This window comes from Lathyrus oleraceus, unplaced genomic scaffold (assembly GCF_024323335.1).
Source record: "Lathyrus oleraceus cultivar Zhongwan6 unplaced genomic scaffold, CAAS_Psat_ZW6_1.0 chrUn0005, whole genome shotgun sequence".
In the NCBI taxonomy this organism is placed as follows: domain Eukaryota; kingdom Viridiplantae; phylum Streptophyta; class Magnoliopsida; order Fabales; family Fabaceae; genus Lathyrus; species Lathyrus oleraceus.
This window is the reverse complement of record NW_026112396.1, coordinates 77,394-94,941: the sequence shown is the minus strand read 5'-3', so window position 1 is coordinate 94,941 and position 17,548 is coordinate 77,394. Positions and strand designations below refer to the sequence as shown.

General features: G+C 40.1%; 61 non-coding genes and 2 pseudogenes across 61 annotated transcripts; all 63 read right to left on the bottom strand.

Moving 5' to 3' along the window:
• Nucleotides 1–105: 105 nt before the first annotated feature.
• Nucleotides 106–224, bottom strand: LOC127111798 (5S ribosomal RNA). The gene has a single exon (XR_007798399.1). It is a non-coding gene; the product is annotated as a 5S ribosomal RNA (ribosomal RNA).
• Nucleotides 225–385: 161 nt separating this feature from the next.
• Nucleotides 386–504, bottom strand: LOC127111797 (5S ribosomal RNA). The gene has a single exon (XR_007798398.1). It is a non-coding gene; the product is annotated as a 5S ribosomal RNA (ribosomal RNA).
• Nucleotides 505–665: 161 nt separating this feature from the next.
• On the bottom strand, nucleotides 666–784 carry LOC127111796 (5S ribosomal RNA). The gene has a single exon (XR_007798397.1). It is a non-coding gene; the product is annotated as a 5S ribosomal RNA (ribosomal RNA).
• A 162-nt stretch (nucleotides 785–946) lies between these two features.
• LOC127111422 (5S ribosomal RNA) lies at nucleotides 947–1,065 on the bottom strand. The gene has a single exon (XR_007798175.1). It is a non-coding gene; the product is annotated as a 5S ribosomal RNA (ribosomal RNA).
• A 48-nt stretch (nucleotides 1,066–1,113) lies between these two features.
• Nucleotides 1,114–1,235, bottom strand: LOC127111583 (uncharacterized; annotated as a pseudogene).
• Nucleotides 1,236–1,394: 159 nt separating this feature from the next.
• LOC127111793 (5S ribosomal RNA) lies at nucleotides 1,395–1,513 on the bottom strand. The gene has a single exon (XR_007798395.1). It is a non-coding gene; the product is annotated as a 5S ribosomal RNA (ribosomal RNA).
• Nucleotides 1,514–1,674: 161 nt separating this feature from the next.
• On the bottom strand, nucleotides 1,675–1,793 carry LOC127111792 (5S ribosomal RNA). The gene has a single exon (XR_007798394.1). It is a non-coding gene; the product is annotated as a 5S ribosomal RNA (ribosomal RNA).
• A 161-nt stretch (nucleotides 1,794–1,954) lies between these two features.
• On the bottom strand, nucleotides 1,955–2,073 carry LOC127111791 (5S ribosomal RNA). The gene has a single exon (XR_007798393.1). It is a non-coding gene; the product is annotated as a 5S ribosomal RNA (ribosomal RNA).
• Nucleotides 2,074–2,233: 160 nt separating this feature from the next.
• On the bottom strand, nucleotides 2,234–2,352 carry LOC127111790 (5S ribosomal RNA). Its single transcript, XR_007798392.1, has one exon. It is a non-coding gene; the product is annotated as a 5S ribosomal RNA (ribosomal RNA).
• A 161-nt stretch (nucleotides 2,353–2,513) lies between these two features.
• Nucleotides 2,514–2,632, bottom strand: LOC127111788 (5S ribosomal RNA). The gene has a single exon (XR_007798391.1). It is a non-coding gene; the product is annotated as a 5S ribosomal RNA (ribosomal RNA).
• A 161-nt stretch (nucleotides 2,633–2,793) lies between these two features.
• Nucleotides 2,794–2,912, bottom strand: LOC127111421 (5S ribosomal RNA). The gene has a single exon (XR_007798174.1). It is a non-coding gene; the product is annotated as a 5S ribosomal RNA (ribosomal RNA).
• Nucleotides 2,913–3,073: 161 nt separating this feature from the next.
• Nucleotides 3,074–3,192, bottom strand: LOC127111787 (5S ribosomal RNA). The gene has a single exon (XR_007798390.1). It is a non-coding gene; the product is annotated as a 5S ribosomal RNA (ribosomal RNA).
• Nucleotides 3,193–3,353: 161 nt separating this feature from the next.
• Nucleotides 3,354–3,472, bottom strand: LOC127111786 (5S ribosomal RNA). Its single transcript, XR_007798389.1, has one exon. It is a non-coding gene; the product is annotated as a 5S ribosomal RNA (ribosomal RNA).
• Nucleotides 3,473–3,633: 161 nt separating this feature from the next.
• LOC127111785 (5S ribosomal RNA) lies at nucleotides 3,634–3,752 on the bottom strand. Its single transcript, XR_007798388.1, has one exon. It is a non-coding gene; the product is annotated as a 5S ribosomal RNA (ribosomal RNA).
• A 161-nt stretch (nucleotides 3,753–3,913) lies between these two features.
• Nucleotides 3,914–4,031, bottom strand: LOC127111426 (5S ribosomal RNA). Its single transcript, XR_007798178.1, has one exon. It is a non-coding gene; the product is annotated as a 5S ribosomal RNA (ribosomal RNA).
• A 162-nt stretch (nucleotides 4,032–4,193) lies between these two features.
• On the bottom strand, nucleotides 4,194–4,312 carry LOC127111784 (5S ribosomal RNA). The gene has a single exon (XR_007798387.1). It is a non-coding gene; the product is annotated as a 5S ribosomal RNA (ribosomal RNA).
• Nucleotides 4,313–4,472: 160 nt separating this feature from the next.
• On the bottom strand, nucleotides 4,473–4,591 carry LOC127111783 (5S ribosomal RNA). Its single transcript, XR_007798386.1, has one exon. It is a non-coding gene; the product is annotated as a 5S ribosomal RNA (ribosomal RNA).
• Nucleotides 4,592–4,752: 161 nt separating this feature from the next.
• Nucleotides 4,753–4,871, bottom strand: LOC127111781 (5S ribosomal RNA). The gene has a single exon (XR_007798384.1). It is a non-coding gene; the product is annotated as a 5S ribosomal RNA (ribosomal RNA).
• Nucleotides 4,872–5,030: 159 nt separating this feature from the next.
• On the bottom strand, nucleotides 5,031–5,149 carry LOC127111780 (5S ribosomal RNA). Its single transcript, XR_007798383.1, has one exon. It is a non-coding gene; the product is annotated as a 5S ribosomal RNA (ribosomal RNA).
• Nucleotides 5,150–5,310: 161 nt separating this feature from the next.
• On the bottom strand, nucleotides 5,311–5,429 carry LOC127111779 (5S ribosomal RNA). Its single transcript, XR_007798382.1, has one exon. It is a non-coding gene; the product is annotated as a 5S ribosomal RNA (ribosomal RNA).
• Nucleotides 5,430–5,590: 161 nt separating this feature from the next.
• LOC127111778 (5S ribosomal RNA) lies at nucleotides 5,591–5,709 on the bottom strand. Its single transcript, XR_007798381.1, has one exon. It is a non-coding gene; the product is annotated as a 5S ribosomal RNA (ribosomal RNA).
• Nucleotides 5,710–5,870: 161 nt separating this feature from the next.
• LOC127111777 (5S ribosomal RNA) lies at nucleotides 5,871–5,989 on the bottom strand. The gene has a single exon (XR_007798380.1). It is a non-coding gene; the product is annotated as a 5S ribosomal RNA (ribosomal RNA).
• A 161-nt stretch (nucleotides 5,990–6,150) lies between these two features.
• LOC127111776 (5S ribosomal RNA) lies at nucleotides 6,151–6,269 on the bottom strand. Its single transcript, XR_007798379.1, has one exon. It is a non-coding gene; the product is annotated as a 5S ribosomal RNA (ribosomal RNA).
• Nucleotides 6,270–6,429: 160 nt separating this feature from the next.
• On the bottom strand, nucleotides 6,430–6,548 carry LOC127111775 (5S ribosomal RNA). Its single transcript, XR_007798378.1, has one exon. It is a non-coding gene; the product is annotated as a 5S ribosomal RNA (ribosomal RNA).
• A 161-nt stretch (nucleotides 6,549–6,709) lies between these two features.
• LOC127111774 (5S ribosomal RNA) lies at nucleotides 6,710–6,828 on the bottom strand. Its single transcript, XR_007798377.1, has one exon. It is a non-coding gene; the product is annotated as a 5S ribosomal RNA (ribosomal RNA).
• Nucleotides 6,829–6,990: 162 nt separating this feature from the next.
• On the bottom strand, nucleotides 6,991–7,109 carry LOC127111772 (5S ribosomal RNA). Its single transcript, XR_007798376.1, has one exon. It is a non-coding gene; the product is annotated as a 5S ribosomal RNA (ribosomal RNA).
• A 161-nt stretch (nucleotides 7,110–7,270) lies between these two features.
• LOC127111771 (5S ribosomal RNA) lies at nucleotides 7,271–7,389 on the bottom strand. The gene has a single exon (XR_007798375.1). It is a non-coding gene; the product is annotated as a 5S ribosomal RNA (ribosomal RNA).
• A 161-nt stretch (nucleotides 7,390–7,550) lies between these two features.
• On the bottom strand, nucleotides 7,551–7,669 carry LOC127111769 (5S ribosomal RNA). The gene has a single exon (XR_007798373.1). It is a non-coding gene; the product is annotated as a 5S ribosomal RNA (ribosomal RNA).
• Nucleotides 7,670–7,830: 161 nt separating this feature from the next.
• On the bottom strand, nucleotides 7,831–7,949 carry LOC127111768 (5S ribosomal RNA). The gene has a single exon (XR_007798372.1). It is a non-coding gene; the product is annotated as a 5S ribosomal RNA (ribosomal RNA).
• A 159-nt stretch (nucleotides 7,950–8,108) lies between these two features.
• LOC127111767 (5S ribosomal RNA) lies at nucleotides 8,109–8,227 on the bottom strand. The gene has a single exon (XR_007798371.1). It is a non-coding gene; the product is annotated as a 5S ribosomal RNA (ribosomal RNA).
• Nucleotides 8,228–8,388: 161 nt separating this feature from the next.
• Nucleotides 8,389–8,507, bottom strand: LOC127111766 (5S ribosomal RNA). The gene has a single exon (XR_007798370.1). It is a non-coding gene; the product is annotated as a 5S ribosomal RNA (ribosomal RNA).
• A 161-nt stretch (nucleotides 8,508–8,668) lies between these two features.
• Nucleotides 8,669–8,787, bottom strand: LOC127111765 (5S ribosomal RNA). Its single transcript, XR_007798369.1, has one exon. It is a non-coding gene; the product is annotated as a 5S ribosomal RNA (ribosomal RNA).
• Nucleotides 8,788–8,948: 161 nt separating this feature from the next.
• Nucleotides 8,949–9,067, bottom strand: LOC127111764 (5S ribosomal RNA). The gene has a single exon (XR_007798368.1). It is a non-coding gene; the product is annotated as a 5S ribosomal RNA (ribosomal RNA).
• A 161-nt stretch (nucleotides 9,068–9,228) lies between these two features.
• Nucleotides 9,229–9,347, bottom strand: LOC127111763 (5S ribosomal RNA). Its single transcript, XR_007798367.1, has one exon. It is a non-coding gene; the product is annotated as a 5S ribosomal RNA (ribosomal RNA).
• Nucleotides 9,348–9,509: 162 nt separating this feature from the next.
• Nucleotides 9,510–9,628, bottom strand: LOC127111762 (5S ribosomal RNA). Its single transcript, XR_007798366.1, has one exon. It is a non-coding gene; the product is annotated as a 5S ribosomal RNA (ribosomal RNA).
• Nucleotides 9,629–9,789: 161 nt separating this feature from the next.
• On the bottom strand, nucleotides 9,790–9,908 carry LOC127111761 (5S ribosomal RNA). The gene has a single exon (XR_007798365.1). It is a non-coding gene; the product is annotated as a 5S ribosomal RNA (ribosomal RNA).
• A 159-nt stretch (nucleotides 9,909–10,067) lies between these two features.
• On the bottom strand, nucleotides 10,068–10,186 carry LOC127111760 (5S ribosomal RNA). Its single transcript, XR_007798364.1, has one exon. It is a non-coding gene; the product is annotated as a 5S ribosomal RNA (ribosomal RNA).
• Nucleotides 10,187–10,347: 161 nt separating this feature from the next.
• On the bottom strand, nucleotides 10,348–10,466 carry LOC127111758 (5S ribosomal RNA). Its single transcript, XR_007798362.1, has one exon. It is a non-coding gene; the product is annotated as a 5S ribosomal RNA (ribosomal RNA).
• A 161-nt stretch (nucleotides 10,467–10,627) lies between these two features.
• On the bottom strand, nucleotides 10,628–10,746 carry LOC127111757 (5S ribosomal RNA). The gene has a single exon (XR_007798361.1). It is a non-coding gene; the product is annotated as a 5S ribosomal RNA (ribosomal RNA).
• A 161-nt stretch (nucleotides 10,747–10,907) lies between these two features.
• LOC127111756 (5S ribosomal RNA) lies at nucleotides 10,908–11,026 on the bottom strand. Its single transcript, XR_007798360.1, has one exon. It is a non-coding gene; the product is annotated as a 5S ribosomal RNA (ribosomal RNA).
• Nucleotides 11,027–11,186: 160 nt separating this feature from the next.
• Nucleotides 11,187–11,305, bottom strand: LOC127111755 (5S ribosomal RNA). Its single transcript, XR_007798359.1, has one exon. It is a non-coding gene; the product is annotated as a 5S ribosomal RNA (ribosomal RNA).
• A 161-nt stretch (nucleotides 11,306–11,466) lies between these two features.
• LOC127111754 (5S ribosomal RNA) lies at nucleotides 11,467–11,585 on the bottom strand. The gene has a single exon (XR_007798358.1). It is a non-coding gene; the product is annotated as a 5S ribosomal RNA (ribosomal RNA).
• Nucleotides 11,586–11,746: 161 nt separating this feature from the next.
• Nucleotides 11,747–11,865, bottom strand: LOC127111753 (5S ribosomal RNA). The gene has a single exon (XR_007798357.1). It is a non-coding gene; the product is annotated as a 5S ribosomal RNA (ribosomal RNA).
• Nucleotides 11,866–12,144: 279 nt separating this feature from the next.
• LOC127111752 (5S ribosomal RNA) lies at nucleotides 12,145–12,263 on the bottom strand. Its single transcript, XR_007798356.1, has one exon. It is a non-coding gene; the product is annotated as a 5S ribosomal RNA (ribosomal RNA).
• Nucleotides 12,264–12,424: 161 nt separating this feature from the next.
• Nucleotides 12,425–12,543, bottom strand: LOC127111751 (5S ribosomal RNA). The gene has a single exon (XR_007798355.1). It is a non-coding gene; the product is annotated as a 5S ribosomal RNA (ribosomal RNA).
• Nucleotides 12,544–12,704: 161 nt separating this feature from the next.
• On the bottom strand, nucleotides 12,705–12,823 carry LOC127111750 (5S ribosomal RNA). Its single transcript, XR_007798354.1, has one exon. It is a non-coding gene; the product is annotated as a 5S ribosomal RNA (ribosomal RNA).
• Nucleotides 12,824–12,984: 161 nt separating this feature from the next.
• Nucleotides 12,985–13,103, bottom strand: LOC127111749 (5S ribosomal RNA). The gene has a single exon (XR_007798353.1). It is a non-coding gene; the product is annotated as a 5S ribosomal RNA (ribosomal RNA).
• Nucleotides 13,104–13,264: 161 nt separating this feature from the next.
• Nucleotides 13,265–13,383, bottom strand: LOC127111747 (5S ribosomal RNA). The gene has a single exon (XR_007798351.1). It is a non-coding gene; the product is annotated as a 5S ribosomal RNA (ribosomal RNA).
• Nucleotides 13,384–13,544: 161 nt separating this feature from the next.
• On the bottom strand, nucleotides 13,545–13,663 carry LOC127111746 (5S ribosomal RNA). Its single transcript, XR_007798350.1, has one exon. It is a non-coding gene; the product is annotated as a 5S ribosomal RNA (ribosomal RNA).
• Nucleotides 13,664–13,712: 49 nt separating this feature from the next.
• On the bottom strand, nucleotides 13,713–13,835 carry LOC127111490 (uncharacterized; annotated as a pseudogene).
• A 160-nt stretch (nucleotides 13,836–13,995) lies between these two features.
• LOC127111745 (5S ribosomal RNA) lies at nucleotides 13,996–14,114 on the bottom strand. Its single transcript, XR_007798349.1, has one exon. It is a non-coding gene; the product is annotated as a 5S ribosomal RNA (ribosomal RNA).
• Nucleotides 14,115–14,275: 161 nt separating this feature from the next.
• LOC127111744 (5S ribosomal RNA) lies at nucleotides 14,276–14,394 on the bottom strand. The gene has a single exon (XR_007798348.1). It is a non-coding gene; the product is annotated as a 5S ribosomal RNA (ribosomal RNA).
• A 161-nt stretch (nucleotides 14,395–14,555) lies between these two features.
• On the bottom strand, nucleotides 14,556–14,674 carry LOC127111743 (5S ribosomal RNA). Its single transcript, XR_007798347.1, has one exon. It is a non-coding gene; the product is annotated as a 5S ribosomal RNA (ribosomal RNA).
• Nucleotides 14,675–14,835: 161 nt separating this feature from the next.
• Nucleotides 14,836–14,954, bottom strand: LOC127111741 (5S ribosomal RNA). The gene has a single exon (XR_007798346.1). It is a non-coding gene; the product is annotated as a 5S ribosomal RNA (ribosomal RNA).
• A 161-nt stretch (nucleotides 14,955–15,115) lies between these two features.
• LOC127111740 (5S ribosomal RNA) lies at nucleotides 15,116–15,234 on the bottom strand. The gene has a single exon (XR_007798345.1). It is a non-coding gene; the product is annotated as a 5S ribosomal RNA (ribosomal RNA).
• A 160-nt stretch (nucleotides 15,235–15,394) lies between these two features.
• LOC127111739 (5S ribosomal RNA) lies at nucleotides 15,395–15,513 on the bottom strand. Its single transcript, XR_007798344.1, has one exon. It is a non-coding gene; the product is annotated as a 5S ribosomal RNA (ribosomal RNA).
• A 161-nt stretch (nucleotides 15,514–15,674) lies between these two features.
• On the bottom strand, nucleotides 15,675–15,793 carry LOC127111738 (5S ribosomal RNA). The gene has a single exon (XR_007798343.1). It is a non-coding gene; the product is annotated as a 5S ribosomal RNA (ribosomal RNA).
• A 160-nt stretch (nucleotides 15,794–15,953) lies between these two features.
• On the bottom strand, nucleotides 15,954–16,072 carry LOC127111737 (5S ribosomal RNA). The gene has a single exon (XR_007798342.1). It is a non-coding gene; the product is annotated as a 5S ribosomal RNA (ribosomal RNA).
• A 161-nt stretch (nucleotides 16,073–16,233) lies between these two features.
• LOC127111735 (5S ribosomal RNA) lies at nucleotides 16,234–16,352 on the bottom strand. Its single transcript, XR_007798340.1, has one exon. It is a non-coding gene; the product is annotated as a 5S ribosomal RNA (ribosomal RNA).
• A 161-nt stretch (nucleotides 16,353–16,513) lies between these two features.
• On the bottom strand, nucleotides 16,514–16,632 carry LOC127111734 (5S ribosomal RNA). The gene has a single exon (XR_007798339.1). It is a non-coding gene; the product is annotated as a 5S ribosomal RNA (ribosomal RNA).
• Nucleotides 16,633–16,793: 161 nt separating this feature from the next.
• On the bottom strand, nucleotides 16,794–16,912 carry LOC127111733 (5S ribosomal RNA). Its single transcript, XR_007798338.1, has one exon. It is a non-coding gene; the product is annotated as a 5S ribosomal RNA (ribosomal RNA).
• Nucleotides 16,913–17,073: 161 nt separating this feature from the next.
• LOC127111732 (5S ribosomal RNA) lies at nucleotides 17,074–17,192 on the bottom strand. Its single transcript, XR_007798337.1, has one exon. It is a non-coding gene; the product is annotated as a 5S ribosomal RNA (ribosomal RNA).
• A 161-nt stretch (nucleotides 17,193–17,353) lies between these two features.
• Nucleotides 17,354–17,472, bottom strand: LOC127111731 (5S ribosomal RNA). The gene has a single exon (XR_007798336.1). It is a non-coding gene; the product is annotated as a 5S ribosomal RNA (ribosomal RNA).
• Nucleotides 17,473–17,548: the final 76 nt, after the last annotated feature.

Genomic DNA, 17,548 nt, shown 5'->3' with positions numbered 1-17,548 from the left:
AACAAACATAATTAACGCTGAAATGCTTGTCTTCTCCTACTTTTTCCGACTCTTTTACGCCGATTAACAGAAATAAAAAGAAGTATTTAAAAAATCGCAAAAAAAGAGGTGCAACACAAGGACTTCCCAGGAGGTCACCCATCCTAGTACTACTCTCGCCCAAGCACGCTTAACTGCGGAGTTCTGATGGGATCCGGTGCATTAGTGCTGGTATGATCGCACCTGATATCTCATGCGCTTTGATTGTATATATTTTATTTCTTTCACTTATTAACGGCAAAACAAACATAATTAACGCTGAAATGCTTGTCTTCTCCTACTTTTTCCGACTCTTTTACGCCGATTAACAGAAATAAAAAGAAGTATTTAAAAAATCGCAAAAAAAGAGGTGCAACACAAGGACTTCCCAGGAGGTCACCCATCCTAGTACTACTCTCGCCCAAGCACGCTTAACTGCGGAGTTCTGATGGGATCCGGTGCATTAGTGCTGGTATGATCGCACCTGATATCTCATGCGCTTTGATTGTATATATTTTATTTCTTTCACTTATTAACGGCAAAACAAACATAATTAACGCTGAAATGCTTGTCTTCTCCTACTTTTTCCGACTCTTTTACGCCGATTAACAGAAATAAAAAGAAGTATTTAAAAAATCGCAAAAAAAGAGGTGCAACACAAGGACTTCCCAGGAGGTCACCCATCCTAGTACTACTCTCGCCCAAGCACGCTTAACTGCGGAGTTCTGATGGGATCCGGTGCATTAGTGCTGGTATGATCGCACCTGATATCTCATGCGCTTTGATTGTATATATTTATTTCTTTCACTTATTAACGGCAAAACAAACATAATTAACGCTGAAATGCTTGTCTTCTCCTACTTTTTCCGACTCTTTTACGCCGATTAACAGAAAAAAAAAAAGAAGTATTTAAAAAATCGCAAAAAAAGAGGTGCAACACAAGGACTTCCCAGGAGGTCACCCATCCTAGTACTACTCTCGCCCAAGCACGCTTAACTGCGGAGTTCTGATGGGATCCGGTGCATTAGTGCTGGTATGATCGCACTGATATCTCATGCACTTTGATTGTATATATTTTATTTCTTTCACTTATTAACGGCAAAACAAACATAATTAACGCCCAGGAGGTCACCATCCTAGTACTACTCTCGCCCAAGCACGCTTAACTGCGGAGTTCTGATGGGATCCGGTGCATTAGTGCTGGTATGATCGCACCTGATATCTCATGCGCTTTGATTGTATATATTTATTTCTTTCACTTATTAACGGCAAAACAAACATAATTAACGCTGAAATGCTTGTCTTCTCCTACTTTTCCGACTCTTTTACGCCGATTAACAGAAATAAAAAGAAGTATTTAAAAAATCGCAAAAAAAGAGGTGCAACACAAGGACTTCCCAGGAGGTCACCCATCCTAGTACTACTCTCGCCCAAGCACGCTTAACTGCGGAGTTCTGATGGGATCCGGTGCATTAGTGCTGGTATGATCGCACCTGATATCTCATGCGCTTTGATTGTATATATTTTATTTCTTTCACTTATTAACGGCAAAACAAACATAATTAACGCTGAAATGCTTGTCTTCTCCTACTTTTCCGACTCTTTTACGCCGATTAACAGAAATAAAAAGAAGTATTTAAAAAATCGCAAAAAAAAGAGGTGCAACACAAGGACTTCCCAGGAGGTCACCCATCCTAGTACTACTCTCGCCCAAGCACGCTTAACTGCGGAGTTCTGATGGGATCCGGTGCATTAGTGCTGGTATGATCGCACCTGATATCTCATGCGCTTTGATTGTATATATTTTATTTCTTTCACTTATTAACGGCAAAACAAACATAATTAACGCTGAAATGCTTGTCTTCTCCTACTTTTCCGACTCTTTTACGCCGATTAACAGAAATAAAAAGAAGTATTTAAAAAATCGCAAAAAAAAGAGGTGCAACACAAGGACTTCCCAGGAGGTCACCCATCCTAGTACTACTCTCGCCCAAGCACGCTTAACTGCGGAGTTCTGATGGGATCCGGTGCATTAGTGCTGGTATGATCGCACCTGATATCTCATGCGCTTTGATTGTATATATTTTATTTCTTTCACTTATTAACGGCAAAAAAACATAATTAACGCTGAAATGCTTGTCTTCTCCTACTTTTTCGACTCTTTTACGCCGATTAACAGAAATAAAAAGAAGTATTAAAAAAAATCGCAAAAAAAGAGGTGCAACACAAGGACTTCCCAGGAGGTCACCCATCCTAGTACTACTCTCGCCCAAGCACGCTTAACTGCGGAGTTCTGATGGGATCCGGTGCATTAGTGCTGGTATGATCGCACCTGATATCTCATGCGCTTTGATTGTATATATTTTATTTCTTTCACTTATTAACGGCAAAACAAACATAATTAACGCTGAAATGCTTGTCTTCTCCTACTTTTTCCGACTCTTTTACGCCGATTAACAGAAATAAAAAGAAGTATTTAAAAAATCGCAAAAAAAGAGGTGCAACACAAGGACTTCCCAGGAGGTCACCCATCCTAGTACTACTCTCGCCCAAGCACGCTTAACTGCGGAGTTCTGATGGGATCCGGTGCATTAGTGCTGGTATGATCGCACCTGATATCTCATGCGCTTTGATTGTATATATTTTATTTCTTTCACTTATTAACGGCAAAACAAACATAATTAACGCTGAAATGCTTGTCTTCTCCTACTTTTTCCGACTCTTTTACGCCGATTAACAGAAATAAAAAGAAGTATTTAAAAAATCGCAAAAAAAGAGGTGCAACACAAGGACTTCCCAGGAGGTCACCCATCCTAGTACTACTCTCGCCCAAGCACGCTTAAATGCGGAGTTCTGATGGGATCCGGTGCATTAGTGCTGGTATGATCGCACCTGATATCTCATGCGCTTTGATTGTATATATTTTATTTCTTTCACTTATTAACGGCAAAACAAACATAATTAACGCTGAAATGCTTGTCTTCTCCTACTTTTTCCGACTCTTTTACGCCGATTAACAGAAATAAAAAGAAGTATTTAAAAAATCGCAAAAAAAGAGGTGCAACACAAGGACTTCCCAGGAGGTCACCCATCCTAGTACTACTCTCGCCCAAGCACGCTTAACTGCGGAGTTCTGATGGGATCCGGTGCATTAGTGCTGGTATGATCGCACCTGATATCTCATGCGCTTTGATTGTATATATTTTATTTCTTTCACTTATTAACGGCAAAACAAACATAATTAACGCTGAAATGCTTGTCTTCTCCTACTTTTTCCGACTCTTTTACGCCGATTAACAGAAATAAAAAGAAGTATTTAAAAAATCGCAAAAAAAGAGGTGCAACACAAGGACTTCCCAGGAGGTCACCCATCCTAGTACTACTCTCGCCCAAGCACGCTTAACTGCGGAGTTCTGATGGGATCCGGTGCATTAGTGCTGGTATGATCGCACCTGATATCTCATGCGCTTTGATTGTATATATTTTATTTCTTTCACTTATTAACGGCAAAACAAACATAATTAACGCTGAAATGCTTGTCTTCTCCTACTTTTTCCGACTCTTTTACGCCGATTAACAGAAATAAAAAGAAGTATTTAAAAAATCGCAAAAAAAGAGGTGCAACACAAGGACTTCCCAGGAGGTCACCCATCCTAGTACTACTCTCGCCCAAGCACGCTTAACTGCGGAGTTCTGATGGGATCCGGTGCATTAGTGCTGGTATGATCGCACCTGATATCTCATGCGCTTTGATTGTATATATTTTATTTCTTTCACTTATTAACGGCAAAACAAACATAATTAACGCTGAAATGCTTGTCTTCTCCTACTTTTTCCGACTCTTTTACGCCGATTAACAGAAATAAAAAGAAGTATTTAAAAAATCGCAAAAAAAGAGGTGCAACACAAGGACTTCCCAGGAGGTCACCCATCCTAGTACTACTCTCGCCAAGCACGCTTAACTGCGGAGTTCTGATGGGATCCGGTGCATTAGTGCTGGTATGATCGCACCTGATATCTCATGCGCTTTGATTGTATATATTTTATTTCTTTCACTTATTAACGGCAAAACAAACATAATTAACGCTGAAATGCTTGTCTTCTCCTACTTTTTCCGACTCTTTTACGCCGATTAACAGAAATAAAAAGAAGTATTTAAAAAATCGCAAAAAAAAGAGGTGCAACACAAGGACTTCCCAGGAGGTCACCCATCCTAGTACTACTCTCGCCCAAGCACGCTTAACTGCGGAGTTCTGATGGGATCCGGTGCATTAGTGCTGGTATGATCGCACCTGATATCTCATGCGCTTTGATTGTATATATTTTATTTCTTTCACTTATTAACGGCAAAACAAACATAATTAACGCTGAAATGCTTGTCTTCTCCTACTTTTTCGACTCTTTTACGCCGATTAACAGAAATAAAAAGAAGTATTTAAAAAATCGCAAAAAAAGAGGTGCAACACAAGGACTTCCCAGGAGGTCACCCATCCTAGTACTACTCTCGCCCAAGCACGCTTAACTGCGGAGTTCTGATGGGATCCGGTGCATTAGTGCTGGTATGATCGCACCTGATATCTCATGCGCTTTGATTGTATATATTTTATTTCTTTCACTTATTAACGGCAAAACAAACATAATTAACGCTGAAATGCTTGTCTTCTCCTACTTTTTCCGACTCTTTTACGCCGATTAACAGAAATAAAAAGAAGTATTTAAAAAATCGCAAAAAAAGAGGTGCAACACAAGGACTTCCCAGGAGGTCACCCATCCTAGTACTACTCTCGCCCAAGCACGCTTAACTGCGGAGTTCTGATGGGATCCGGTGCATTAGTGCTGGTATGATCGCACCTGATATCTCATGCGCTTTGATTGTATATATTTATTTCTTTCACTTATTAACGGCAAAACAAACATAATTAACGCTGAAATGCTTGTCTTCTCCTACTTTTTCCGACTCTTTTACGCCGATTAACAGAAATAAAAAGAAGTATTTAAAAAATCGCAAAAAAGAGGTGCAACACAAGGACTTCCCAGGAGGTCACCCATCCTAGTACTACTCTCGCCCAAGCACGCTTAACTGCGGAGTTCTGATGGGATCCGGTGCATTAGTGCTGGTATGATCGCACCTGATATCTCATGCGCTTTGATTGTATATATTTTATTTCTTTCACTTATTAACGGCAAAACAAACATAATTAACGCTGAAATGCTTGTCTTCTCCTACTTTTTTCCGACTCTTTTACGCCGATTAACAGAAATAAAAAGAAGTATTAAAAAATCGCAAAAAAAGAGGTGCAACACAAGGACTTCCCAGGAGGTCACCCATCCTAGTACTACTCTCGCCCAAGCACGCTTAACTGCGGAGTTCTGATGGGATCCGGTGCATTAGTGCTGGTATGATCGCACCTGATATCTCATGCGCTTTGATTGTATATATTTTATTTCTTTCACTTATTAACGGCAAAACAAACATAATTAACGCTGAAATGCTTGTCTTCTCCTACTTTTTCCGACTCTTTTACGCCGATTAACAGAAATAAAAAGAAGTATTTAAAAAATCGCAAAAAAAGAGGTGCAACACAAGGACTTCCCAGGAGGTCACCCATCCTAGTACTACTCTCGCCCAAGCACGCTTAACTGCGGAGTTCTGATGGGATCCGGTGCATTAGTGCTGGTATGATCGCACCTGATATCTCATGCGCTTTGATTGTATATATTTTATTTCTTTCACTTATTAACGGCAAAACAAACATAATTAACGCTGAAATGCTTGTCTTCTCCTACTTTTTCCGACTCTTTTACGCCGATTAACAGAAATAAAAAGAAGTATTTAAAAAATCGCAAAAAAAGAGGTGCAACACAAGGACTTCCCAGGAGGTCACCCATCCTAGTACTACTCTCGCCCAAGCACGCTTAACTGCGGAGTTCTGATGGGATCCGGTGCATTAGTGCTGGTATGATCGCACCTGATATCTCATGCGCTTTGATTGTATATATTTTATTTCTTTCACTTATTAACGGCAAAACAAACATAATTAACGCTGAAATGCTTGTCTTCTCCTACTTTTTCCGACTCTTTTACGCCGATTAACAGAAATAAAAAGAAGTATTTAAAAAATCGCAAAAAAAGAGGTGCAACACAAGGACTTCCCAGGAGGTCACCCATCCTAGTACTACTCTCGCCCAAGCACGCTTAACTGCGGAGTTCTGATGGGATCCGGTGCATTAGTGCTGGTATGATCGCACCTGATATCTCATGCGCTTTGATTGTATATATTTTATTTCTTTCACTTATTAACGGCAAAACAAACATAATTAACGCTGAAATGCTTGTCTTCTCCTACTTTTTCCGACTCTTTTACGCCGATTAACAGAAATAAAAAGAAGTATTTAAAAAATCGCAAAAAAGAGGTGCAACACAAGGACTTCCCAGGAGGTCACCCATCCTAGTACTACTCTCGCCCAAGCACGCTTAACTGCGGAGTTCTGATGGGATCCGGTGCATTAGTGCTGGTATGATCGCACCTGATATCTCATGCGCTTTGATTGTATATATTTTATTTCTTTCACTTATTAACGGCAAAACAAACATAATTAACGCTGAAATGCTTGTCTTCTCCTACTTTTTCCGACTCTTTTACGCCGATTAACAGAAATAAAAAGAAGTATTTAAAAAATCGCAAAAAAAGAGGTGCAACACAAGGACTTCCCAGGAGGTCACCCATCCTAGTACTACTCTCGCCCAAGCACGCTTAACTGCGGAGTTCTGATGGGATCCGGTGCATTAGTGCTGGTATGATCGCACCTGATATCTCATGCGCTTTGATTGTATATATTTTATTTCTTTCACTTATTAACGGCAAAACAAACATAATTAACGCTGAAATGCTTGTCTTCTCCTACTTTTTCCGACTCTTTTACGCCGATTAACAGAAATAAAAAGAAGTATTTAAAAAAATCGCAAAAAAAGAGGTGCAACACAAGGACTTCCCAGGAGGTCACCCATCCTAGTACTACTCTCGCCCAAGCACGCTTAACTGCGGAGTTCTGATGGGATCCGGTGCATTAGTGCTGGTATGATCGCACCTGATATCTCATGCGCTTTGATTGTATATATTTTATTTCTTTCACTTATTAACGGCAAAACAAACATAATTAACGCTGAAATGCTTGTCTTCTCCTACTTTTTCCGACTCTTTTACGCCGATTAACAGAAATAAAAAGAAGTATTTAAAAAATCGCAAAAAAAGAGGTGCAACACAAGGACTTCCCAGGAGGTCACCCATCCTAGTACTACTCTCGCCCAAGCACGCTTAACTGCGGAGTTCTGATGGGATCCGGTGCATTAGTGCTGGTATGATCGCACCTGATATCTCATGCGCTTTGATTGTATATATTTTATTTCTTTCACTTATTAACGGCAAAACAAACATAATTAACGCTGAAATGCTTGTCTTCTCCTACTTTTTCCGACTCTTTTACGCCGATTAACAGAAATAAAAAGAAGTATTTAAAAAATCGCAAAAAAAGAGGTGCAACACAAGGACTTCCCAGGAGGTCACCCATCCTAGTACTACTCTCGCCCAAGCACGCTTAACTGCGGAGTTCTGATGGGATCCGGTGCATTAGTGCTGGTATGATCGCACCTGATATCTCATGCGCTTTGATTGTATATATTTTATTTCTTTCACTTATTAACGGCAAAACAAACATAATTAACGCTGAAATGCTTGTCTTCTCCTACTTTTTCCGACTCTTTTACGCCGATTAACAGAAATAAAAAGAAGTATTTAAAAAATCGCAAAAAAAGAGGTGCAACACAAGGACTTCCCAGGAGGTCACCCATCCTAGTACTACTCTCGCCCAAGCACGCTTAACTGCGGAGTTCTGATGGGATCCGGTGCATTAGTGCTGGTATGATCGCACCTGATATCTCATGCGCTTTGATTGTATATATTTTATTTCTTTCACTTATTAACGGCAAAACAAACATAATTAACGCTGAAATGCTTGTCTTCTCCTACTTTTTCCGACTCTTTTACGCCGATTAACAGAAATAAAAAGAATTTTAAAAAATCGCAAAAAAAGAGGTGCAACACAAGGACTTCCCAGGAGGTCACCCATCCTAGTACTACTCTCGCCCAAGCACGCTTAACTGCGGAGTTCTGATGGGATCCGGTGCATTAGTGCTGGTATGATCGCACCTGATATCTCATGCGCTTTGATTGTATATATTTTATTTCTTTCACTTATTAACGGCAAAACAAACATAATTAACGCTGAAATGCTTGTCTTCTCCTACTTTTTCCGACTCTTTTACGCCGATTAACAGAAATAAAAAGAAGTATTTAAAAAATCGCAAAAAAAGAGGTGCAACACAAGGACTTCCCAGGAGGTCACCCATCCTAGTACTACTCTCGCCCAAGCACGCTTAACTGCGGAGTTCTGATGGGATCCGGTGCATTAGTGCTGGTATGATCGCACCTGATATCTCATGCGCTTTGATTGTATATATTTTATTTCTTTCACTTATTAACGGCAAAACAAACATAATTAACGCTGAAATGCTTGTCTTCTCCTACTTTTTCCGACTCTTTTACGCCGATTAACAGAAATAAAAAGAAGTATTTAAAAAATCGCAAAAAAAGAGGTGCAACACAAGGACTTCCCAGGAGGTCACCCATCCTAGTACTACTCTCGCCCAAGCACGCTTAACTGCGGAGTTCTGATGGGATCCGGTGCATTAGTGCTGGTATGATCGCACCTGATATCTCATGCGCTTTGATTGTATATATTTTATTTCTTTCACTTATTAACGGCAAAACAAACATAATTAACGCTGAAATGCTTGTCTTCTCCTACTTTTTCCGACTCTTTTACGCCGATTAACAGAAATAAAAAGAAGTATTTAAAAAATCGCAAAAAAAGAGGTGCAACACAAGGACTTCCCAGGAGGTCACCCATCCTAGTACTACTCTCGCCCAAGCACGCTTAACTGCGGAGTTCTGATGGGATCCGGTGCATTAGTGCTGGTATGATCGCACCTGATATCTCATGCGCTTTGATTGTATATATTTTATTTCTTTCACTTATTAACGGCAAAACAAACATAATTAACGCTGAAATGCTTGTCTTCTCCTACTTTTTCCGACTCTTTTACGCCGATTAACAGAAATAAAAAGAAGTATTTAAAAAATCGCAAAAAAAGAGGTGCAACACAAGGACTTCCCAGGAGGTCACCCATCCTAGTACTACTCTCGCCCAAGCACGCTTAACTGCGGAGTTCTGATGGGATCCGGTGCATTAGTGCTGGTATGATCGCACCTGATATCTCATGCGCTTTGATTGTATATATTTTATTTCTTTCACTTATTAACGGCAAAACAAACATAATTAACGCTGAAATGCTTGTCTTCTCCTACTTTTTCCGACTCTTTTACGCCGATTAACAGAAATAAAAAGAAGTATTTAAAAAATCGCAAAAAAAAGAGGTGCAACACAAGGACTTCCCAGGAGGTCACCCATCCTAGTACTACTCTCGCCCAAGCACGCTTAACTGCGGAGTTCTGATGGGATCCGGTGCATTAGTGCTGGTATGATCGCACCTGATATCTCATGCGCTTTGATTGTATATATTTTATTTCTTTCACTTATTAACGGCAAAACAAACATAATTAACGCTGAAATGCTTGTCTTCTCCTACTTTTTCCGACTCTTTTACGCCGATTAACAGAAATAAAAAGAAGTATTTAAAAAATCGCAAAAAAAGAGGTGCAACACAAGGACTTCCCAGGAGGTCACCCATCCTAGTACTACTCTCGCCCAAGCACGCTTAACTGCGGAGTTCTGATGGGATCCGGTGCATTAGTGCTGGTATGATCGCACCTGATATCTCATGCGCTTTGATTGTATATATTTATTTCTTTCACTTATTAACGGCAAAACAAACATAATTAACGCTGAAATGCTTGTCTTCTCCTACTTTTTCCGACTCTTTTACGCCGATTAACAGAAATAAAAAGAAGTATTTAAAAAATCGCAAAAAAGAGGTGCAACACAAGGACTTCCCAGGAGGTCACCCATCCTAGTACTACTCTCGCCCAAGCACGCTTAACTGCGGAGTTCTGATGGGATCCGGTGCATTAGTGCTGGTATGATCGCACCTGATATCTCATGCGCTTTGATTGTATATATTTTATTTCTTTCACTTATTAACGGCAAAACAAACATAATTAACGCTGAAATGCTTGTCTTCTCCTACTTTTTCCGACTCTTTTACGCCGATTAACAGAAATAAAAAGAAGTATTTAAAAAATCGCAAAAAAAGAGGTGCAACACAAGGACTTCCCAGGAGGTCACCCATCCTAGTACTACTCTCGCCCAAGCACGCTTAACTGCGGAGTTCTGATGGGATCCGGTGCATTAGTGCTGGTATGATCGCACCTGATATCTCATGCGCTTTGATTGTATATATTTTATTTCTTTCACTTATTAACGGCAAAACAAACATAATTAACGCTGAAATGCTTGTCTTCTCCTACTTTTTCCGACTCTTTTACGCCGATTAACAGAAATAAAAAGAAGTATTTAAAAAATCGCAAAAAAAGAGGTGCAACACAAGGACTTCCCAGGAGGTCACCCATCCTAGTACTACTCTCGCCCAAGCACGCTTAACTGCGGAGTTCTGATGGGATCCGGTGCATTAGTGCTGGTATGATCGCACCTGATATCTCATGCGCTTTGATTGTATATATTTTATTTCTTTCACTTATTAACGGCAAAACAAACATAATTAACGCTGAAATGCTTGTCTTCTCCTACTTTTTCCGACTCTTTTACGCCGATTAACAGAAATAAAAAGAAGTATTTAAAAAATCGCAAAAAAAGAGGTGCAACACAAGGACTTCCCAGGAGGTCACCCATCCTAGTACTACTCTCGCCCAAGCACGCTTAACTGCGGAGTTCTGATGGGATCCGGTGCATTAGTGCTGGTATGATCGCACCTGATATCTCATGCGCTTTGATTGTATATATTTTATTTCTTTCACTTATTAACGGCAAAACAAACATAATTAACGCTGAAATGCTTGTCTTCTCCTACTTTTTCCGACTCTTTTACGCCGATTAACAGAAATAAAAAGAAGTATTTAAAAAATCGCAAAAAAGAGGTGCAACACAAGGACTTCCCAGGAGGTCACCCATCCTAGTACTACTCTCGCCCAAGCACGCTTAACTGCGGAGTTCTGATGGGATCCGGTGCATTAGTGCTGGTATGATCGCACCTGATATCTCATGCGCTTTGATTGTATATATTTTATTTCTTTCACTTATTAACGGCAAAACAAACATAATTAACGCTGAAATGCTTGTCTTCTCCTACTTTTTCCGACTCTTTTACGCCGATTAACAGAAATAAAAAGAAGTATTTAAAAAATCGCAAAAAAAGAGGTGCAACACAAGGACTTCCCAGGAGGTCACCCATCCTAGTACTACTCTCGCCCAAGCACGCTTAACTGCGGAGTTCTGATGGGATCCGGTGCATTAGTGCTGGTATGATCGCACCTGATATCTCATGCGCTTTGATTGTATATATTTTATTTCTTTCACTTATTAACGGCAAAACAAACATAATTAACGCTGAAATGCTTGTCTTCTCCTACTTTTTCCGACTCTTTTACGCCGATTAACAGAAATAAAAAGAAGTATTTAAAAAATCGCAAAAAAAGAGGTGCAACACAAGGACTTCCCAGGAGGTCACCCATCCTAGTACTACTCTCGCCCAAGCACGCTTAACTGCGGAGTTCTGATGGGATCCGGTGCATTAGTGCTGGTATGATCGCACCTGATATCTCATGCGCTTTGATTGTATATATTTTATTTCTTTCACTTATTCTCGCCCAAGCACGCTTAACTGCGGAGTTCTGATGGGATCCGGTGCATTAGTGCTGGTATGATCGCACCTGATATCTCATGCGCTTTGATTGTATATATTTTATTTCTTTCACTTATTAACGGCAAAACAAACATAATTAACGCTGAAATGCTTGTCTTCTCCTACTTTTTCCGACTCTTTTACGCCGATTAACAGAAATAAAAAGAAGTATTTAAAAAATCGCAAAAAAAGAGGTGCAACACAAGGACTTCCCAGGAGGTCACCCATCCTAGTACTACTCTCGCCCAAGCACGCTTAACTGCGGAGTTCTGATGGGATCCGGTGCATTAGTGCTGGTATGATCGCACCTGATATCTCATGCGCTTTGATTGTATATATTTTATTTCTTTCACTTATTAACGGCAAAACAAACATAATTAACGCTGAAATGCTTGTCTTCTCCTACTTTTTCCGACTCTTTTACGCCGATTAACAGAAATAAAAAGAAGTATTTAAAAAATCGCAAAAAAAGAGGTGCAACACAAGGACTTCCCAGGAGGTCACCCATCCTAGTACTACTCTCGCCCAAGCACGCTTAACTGCGGAGTTCTGATGGGATCCGGTGCATTAGTGCTGGTATGATCGCACCTGATATCTCATGCGCTTTGATTGTATATATTTTATTTCTTTCACTTATTAACGGCAAAACAAACATAATTAACGCTGAAATGCTTGTCTTCTCCTACTTTTTCCGACTCTTTTACGCCGATTAACAGAAATAAAAAGAAGTATTTAAAAAATCGCAAAAAAAGAGGTGCAACACAAGGACTTCCCAGGAGGTCACCCATCCTAGTACTACTCTCGCCCAAGCACGCTTAACTGCGGAGTTCTGATGGGATCCGGTGCATTAGTGCTGGTATGATCGCACCTGATATCTCATGCGCTTTGATTGTATATATTTTATTTCTTTCACTTATTAACGGCAAAACAAACATAATTAACGCTGAAATGCTTGTCTTCTCCTACTTTTTCCGACTCTTTTACGCCGATTAACAGAAATAAAAAGAAGTATTTAAAAAATCGCAAAAAAAGAGGTGCAACACAAGGACTTCCCAGGAGGTCACCCATCCTAGTACTACTCTCGCCCAAGCACGCTTAACTGCGGAGTTCTGATGGGATCCGGTGCATTAGTGCTGGTATGATCGCACCTGATATCTCATGCGCTTTGATTGTATATATTTTATTTCTTTCACTTATTAACGGCAAAACAAACATAATTAACGCTGAAATGCTTGTCTTCTCCTACTTTTTCCGACTCTTTTACGCCGATTAACAGAAATAAAAAGAAGTATTTAAAAAATCGCAAAAAAAGAGGTGCAACACAAGGACTTCCCAGGAGGTCACCCATCCTAGTACTACTCTCGCCCAAGCACGCTTAACTGCGGAGTTCTGATGGGATCCGGTGCATTAGTGCTGGTATGATCGCACCTGATATCTCATGCGCTTTGATTGTATATATTTTATTTCTTTCACTTATTAACGGCAAAACAAACATAATTAACGCTGAAATGCTTGTCTTCTCCTACTTTTTCCGACTCTTTTACGCCGATTAACAGAAATAAAAAGAAGTATTTAAAAAATCGCAAAAAAAGAGGTGCAACACAAGGACTTCCCAGGAGGTCACCCATCCTAGTACTACTCTCGCCCAAGCACGCTTAACTGCGGAGTTCTGATGGGATCCGGTGCATTAGTGCTGGTATGATCGCACCTGATATCTCATGCGCTTTGATTGTATATATTTTATTTCTTTCACTTATTAACGGCAAAACAAACATAATTAACGCCCAGGAGGTCACCCATCCTAGTACTACTCTCGCCCAAGCACGCTTAACTGCGGAGTTCTGATGGGATCCGGTGCATTAGTGCTGGTATGATCGCACCTGATATCTCATGCGCTTTGATTGTATATATTTTATTTCTTTCACTTATTAACGGCAAAACAAACATAATTAACGCTGAAATGCTTGTCTTCTCCTACTTTTTCCGACTCTTTTACGCCGATTAACAGAAATAAAAAGAAGTATTTAAAAATCGCAAAAAAAGAGGTGCAACACAAGGACTTCCCAGGAGGTCACCCATCCTAGTACTACTCTCGCCCAAGCACGCTTAACTGCGGAGTTCTGATGGGATCCGGTGCATTAGTGCTGGTATGATCGCACCTGATATCTCATGCGCTTTGATTGTATATATTTTATTTCTTTCACTTATTAACGGCAAAACAAACATAATTAACGCTGAAATGCTTGTCTTCTCCTACTTTTTCCGACTCTTTTACGCCGATTAACAGAAATAAAAAGAAGTATTTAAAAAATCGCAAAAAAAGAGGTGCAACACAAGGACTTCCCAGGAGGTCACCCATCCTAGTACTACTCTCGCCCAAGCACGCTTAACTGCGGAGTTCTGATGGGATCCGGTGCATTAGTGCTGGTATGATCGCACCTGATATCTCATGCGCTTTGATTGTATATATTTTATTTCTTTCACTTATTAACGGCAAAACAAACATAATTAACGCTGAAATGCTTGTCTTCTCCTACTTTTTCCGACTCTTTTACGCCGATTAACAGAAATAAAAAGAAGTATTTAAAAAATCGCAAAAAAAGAGGTGCAACACAAGGACTTCCCAGGAGGTCACCCATCCTAGTACTACTCTCGCCCAAGCACGCTTAACTGCGGAGTTCTGATGGGATCCGGTGCATTAGTGCTGGTATGATCGCACCTGATATCTCATGCGCTTTGATTGTATATATTTTATTTCTTTCACTTATTAACGGCAAAACAAACATAATTAACGCTGAAATGCTTGTCTTCTCCTACTTTTTCCGACTCTTTTACGCCGATTAACAGAAATAAAAAGAAGTATTTAAAAAATCGCAAAAAAAGAGGTGCAACACAAGGACTTCCCAGGAGGTCACCCATCCTAGTACTACTCTCGCCCAAGCACGCTTAACTGCGGAGTTCTGATGGGATCCGGTGCATTAGTGCTGGTATGATCGCACCTGATATCTCATGCGCTTTGATTGTATATATTTTATTTCTTTCACTTATTAACGGCAAAACAAACATAATTAACGCTGAAATGCTTGTCTTCTCCTACTTTTTCCGACTCTTTTACGCCGATTAACAGAAATAAAAAGAAGTATTTAAAAAATCGCAAAAAAAGAGGTGCAACACAAGGACTTCCCAGGAGGTCACCCATCCTAGTACTACTCTCGCCCAAGCACGCTTAACTGCGGAGTTCTGATGGGATCCGGTGCATTAGTGCTGGTATGATCGCACCTGATATCTCATGCGCTTTGATTGTATATATTTTATTTCTTTCACTTATTAACGGCAAAACAAACATAATTAACGCTGAAATGCTTGTCTTCTCCTACTTTTTCCGACTCTTTTACGCCGATTAACAGAAATAAAAAGAAGTATTTAAAAAATCGCAAAAAAGAGGTGCAACACAAGGACTTCCCAGGAGGTCACCCATCCTAGTACTACTCTCGCCCAAGCACGCTTAACTGCGGAGTTCTGATGGGATCCGGTGCATTAGTGCTGGTATGATCGCACCTGATATCTCATGCGCTTTGATTGTATATATTTTATTTCTTTCACTTATTAACGGCAAAACAAACATAATTAACGCTGAAATGCTTGTCTTCTCCTACTTTTTCCGACTCTTTTACGCCGATTAACAGAAATAAAAAGAAGTATTTAAAAAATCGCAAAAAAAGAGGTGCAACACAAGGACTTCCCAGGAGGTCACCCATCCTAGTACTACTCTCGCCCAAGCACGCTTAACTGCGGAGTTCTGATGGGATCCGGTGCATTAGTGCTGGTATGATCGCACCTGATATCTCATGCGCTTTGATTGTATATATTTTATTTCTTTCACTTATTAACGGCAAAACAAACATAATTAACGCTGAAATGCTTGTCTTCTCCTACTTTTTCCGACTCTTTTACGCCGATTAACAGAAATAAAAAGAAGTATTTAAAAAATCGCAAAAAAGAGGTGCAACACAAGGACTTCCCAGGAGGTCACCCATCCTAGTACTACTCTCGCCCAAGCACGCTTAACTGCGGAGTTCTGATGGGATCCGGTGCATTAGTGCTGGTATGATCGCACCTGATATCTCATGCGCTTTGATTGTATATATTTTATTTCTTTCACTTATTAACGGCAAAACAAACATAATTAACGCTGAAATGCTTGTCTTCTCCTACTTTTTCCGACTCTTTTACGCCGATTAACAGAAATAAAAAGAAGTATTTAAAAAATCGCAAAAAAAGAGGTGCAACACAAGGACTTCCCAGGAGGTCACCCATCCTAGTACTACTCTCGCCCAAGCACGCTTAACTGCGGAGTTCTGATGGGATCCGGTGCATTAGTGCTGGTATGATCGCACCTGATATCTCATGCGCTTTGATTGTATATATTTTATTTCTTTCACTTATTAACGGCAAAACAAACATAATTAACGCTGAAATGCTTGTCTTCTCCTACTTTTTCCGACTCTTTTACGCCGATTAACAGAAATAAAAAGAAGTATTTAAAAAATCGCAAAAAAAGAGGTGCAACACAAGGACTTCCCAGGAGGTCACCCATCCTAGTACTACTCTCGCCCAAGCACGCTTAACTGCGGAGTTCTGATGGGATCCGGTGCATTAGTGCTGGTATGATCGCACCTGATATCTCATGCGCTTTGATTGTATATATTTTATTTCTTTCACTTATTAACGGCAAAACAAACATAATTAACGCTGAAATGCTTGTCTTCTCCTACTTTTTCCGACTCTTTTACGCCGATTAACAGAAATAAAAAGAAGTATTTAAAAAATCGCAAAAAAAGAGGTGCAACACAAGGACTTCCCAGGAGGTCACCCATCCTAGTACTACTCTCGCCCAAGCACGCTTAACTGCGGAGTTCTGATGGGATCCGGTGCATTAGTGCTGGTATGATCGCACCTGATATCTCATGCGCTTTGATTGTATATATTTTATTTCTTTCACTTATTAACGGCAAAACAAACATAATTAACGCTGAAATGCTTGTCTTCTCCTACTTTTTCCGACTCTTTTACGCCGATTAACAGAAATAAAAAGAAGTATTTAAAAAATCGCAAAAAAAGAGGTGCAACACAAGGACTTCCCAGGAGGTCACCCATCCTAGTACTACTCTCGCCCAAGCACGCTTAACTGCGGAGTTCTGATGGGATCCGGTGCATTAGTGCTGGTATGATCGCACCTGATATCTCATGCGCTTTGATTGTATATATTTTATTTCTTTCACTTATTAACGGCAAAACAAACATAATTAACGCTGAAATGCTTGTCTTCTCCTACTTTTTCCGACTCTTTTACGCCGATTAACAGAAATAAAAAGAAGTATTTAAAAAATCGCAAAAAAAGAGGTGCAACACAAGGACTTCCCAGGAGGTCACCCATCCTAGTACTACTCTCGCCCAAGCACGCTTAACTGCGGAGTTCTGATGGGATCCGGTGCATTAGTGCTGGTATGATCGCACCTGATATCTCATGCGCTTTGATTGTATATATTTTATTTCTTTCACTTATTAACGGCAAAACAAACATAATTAACGCTG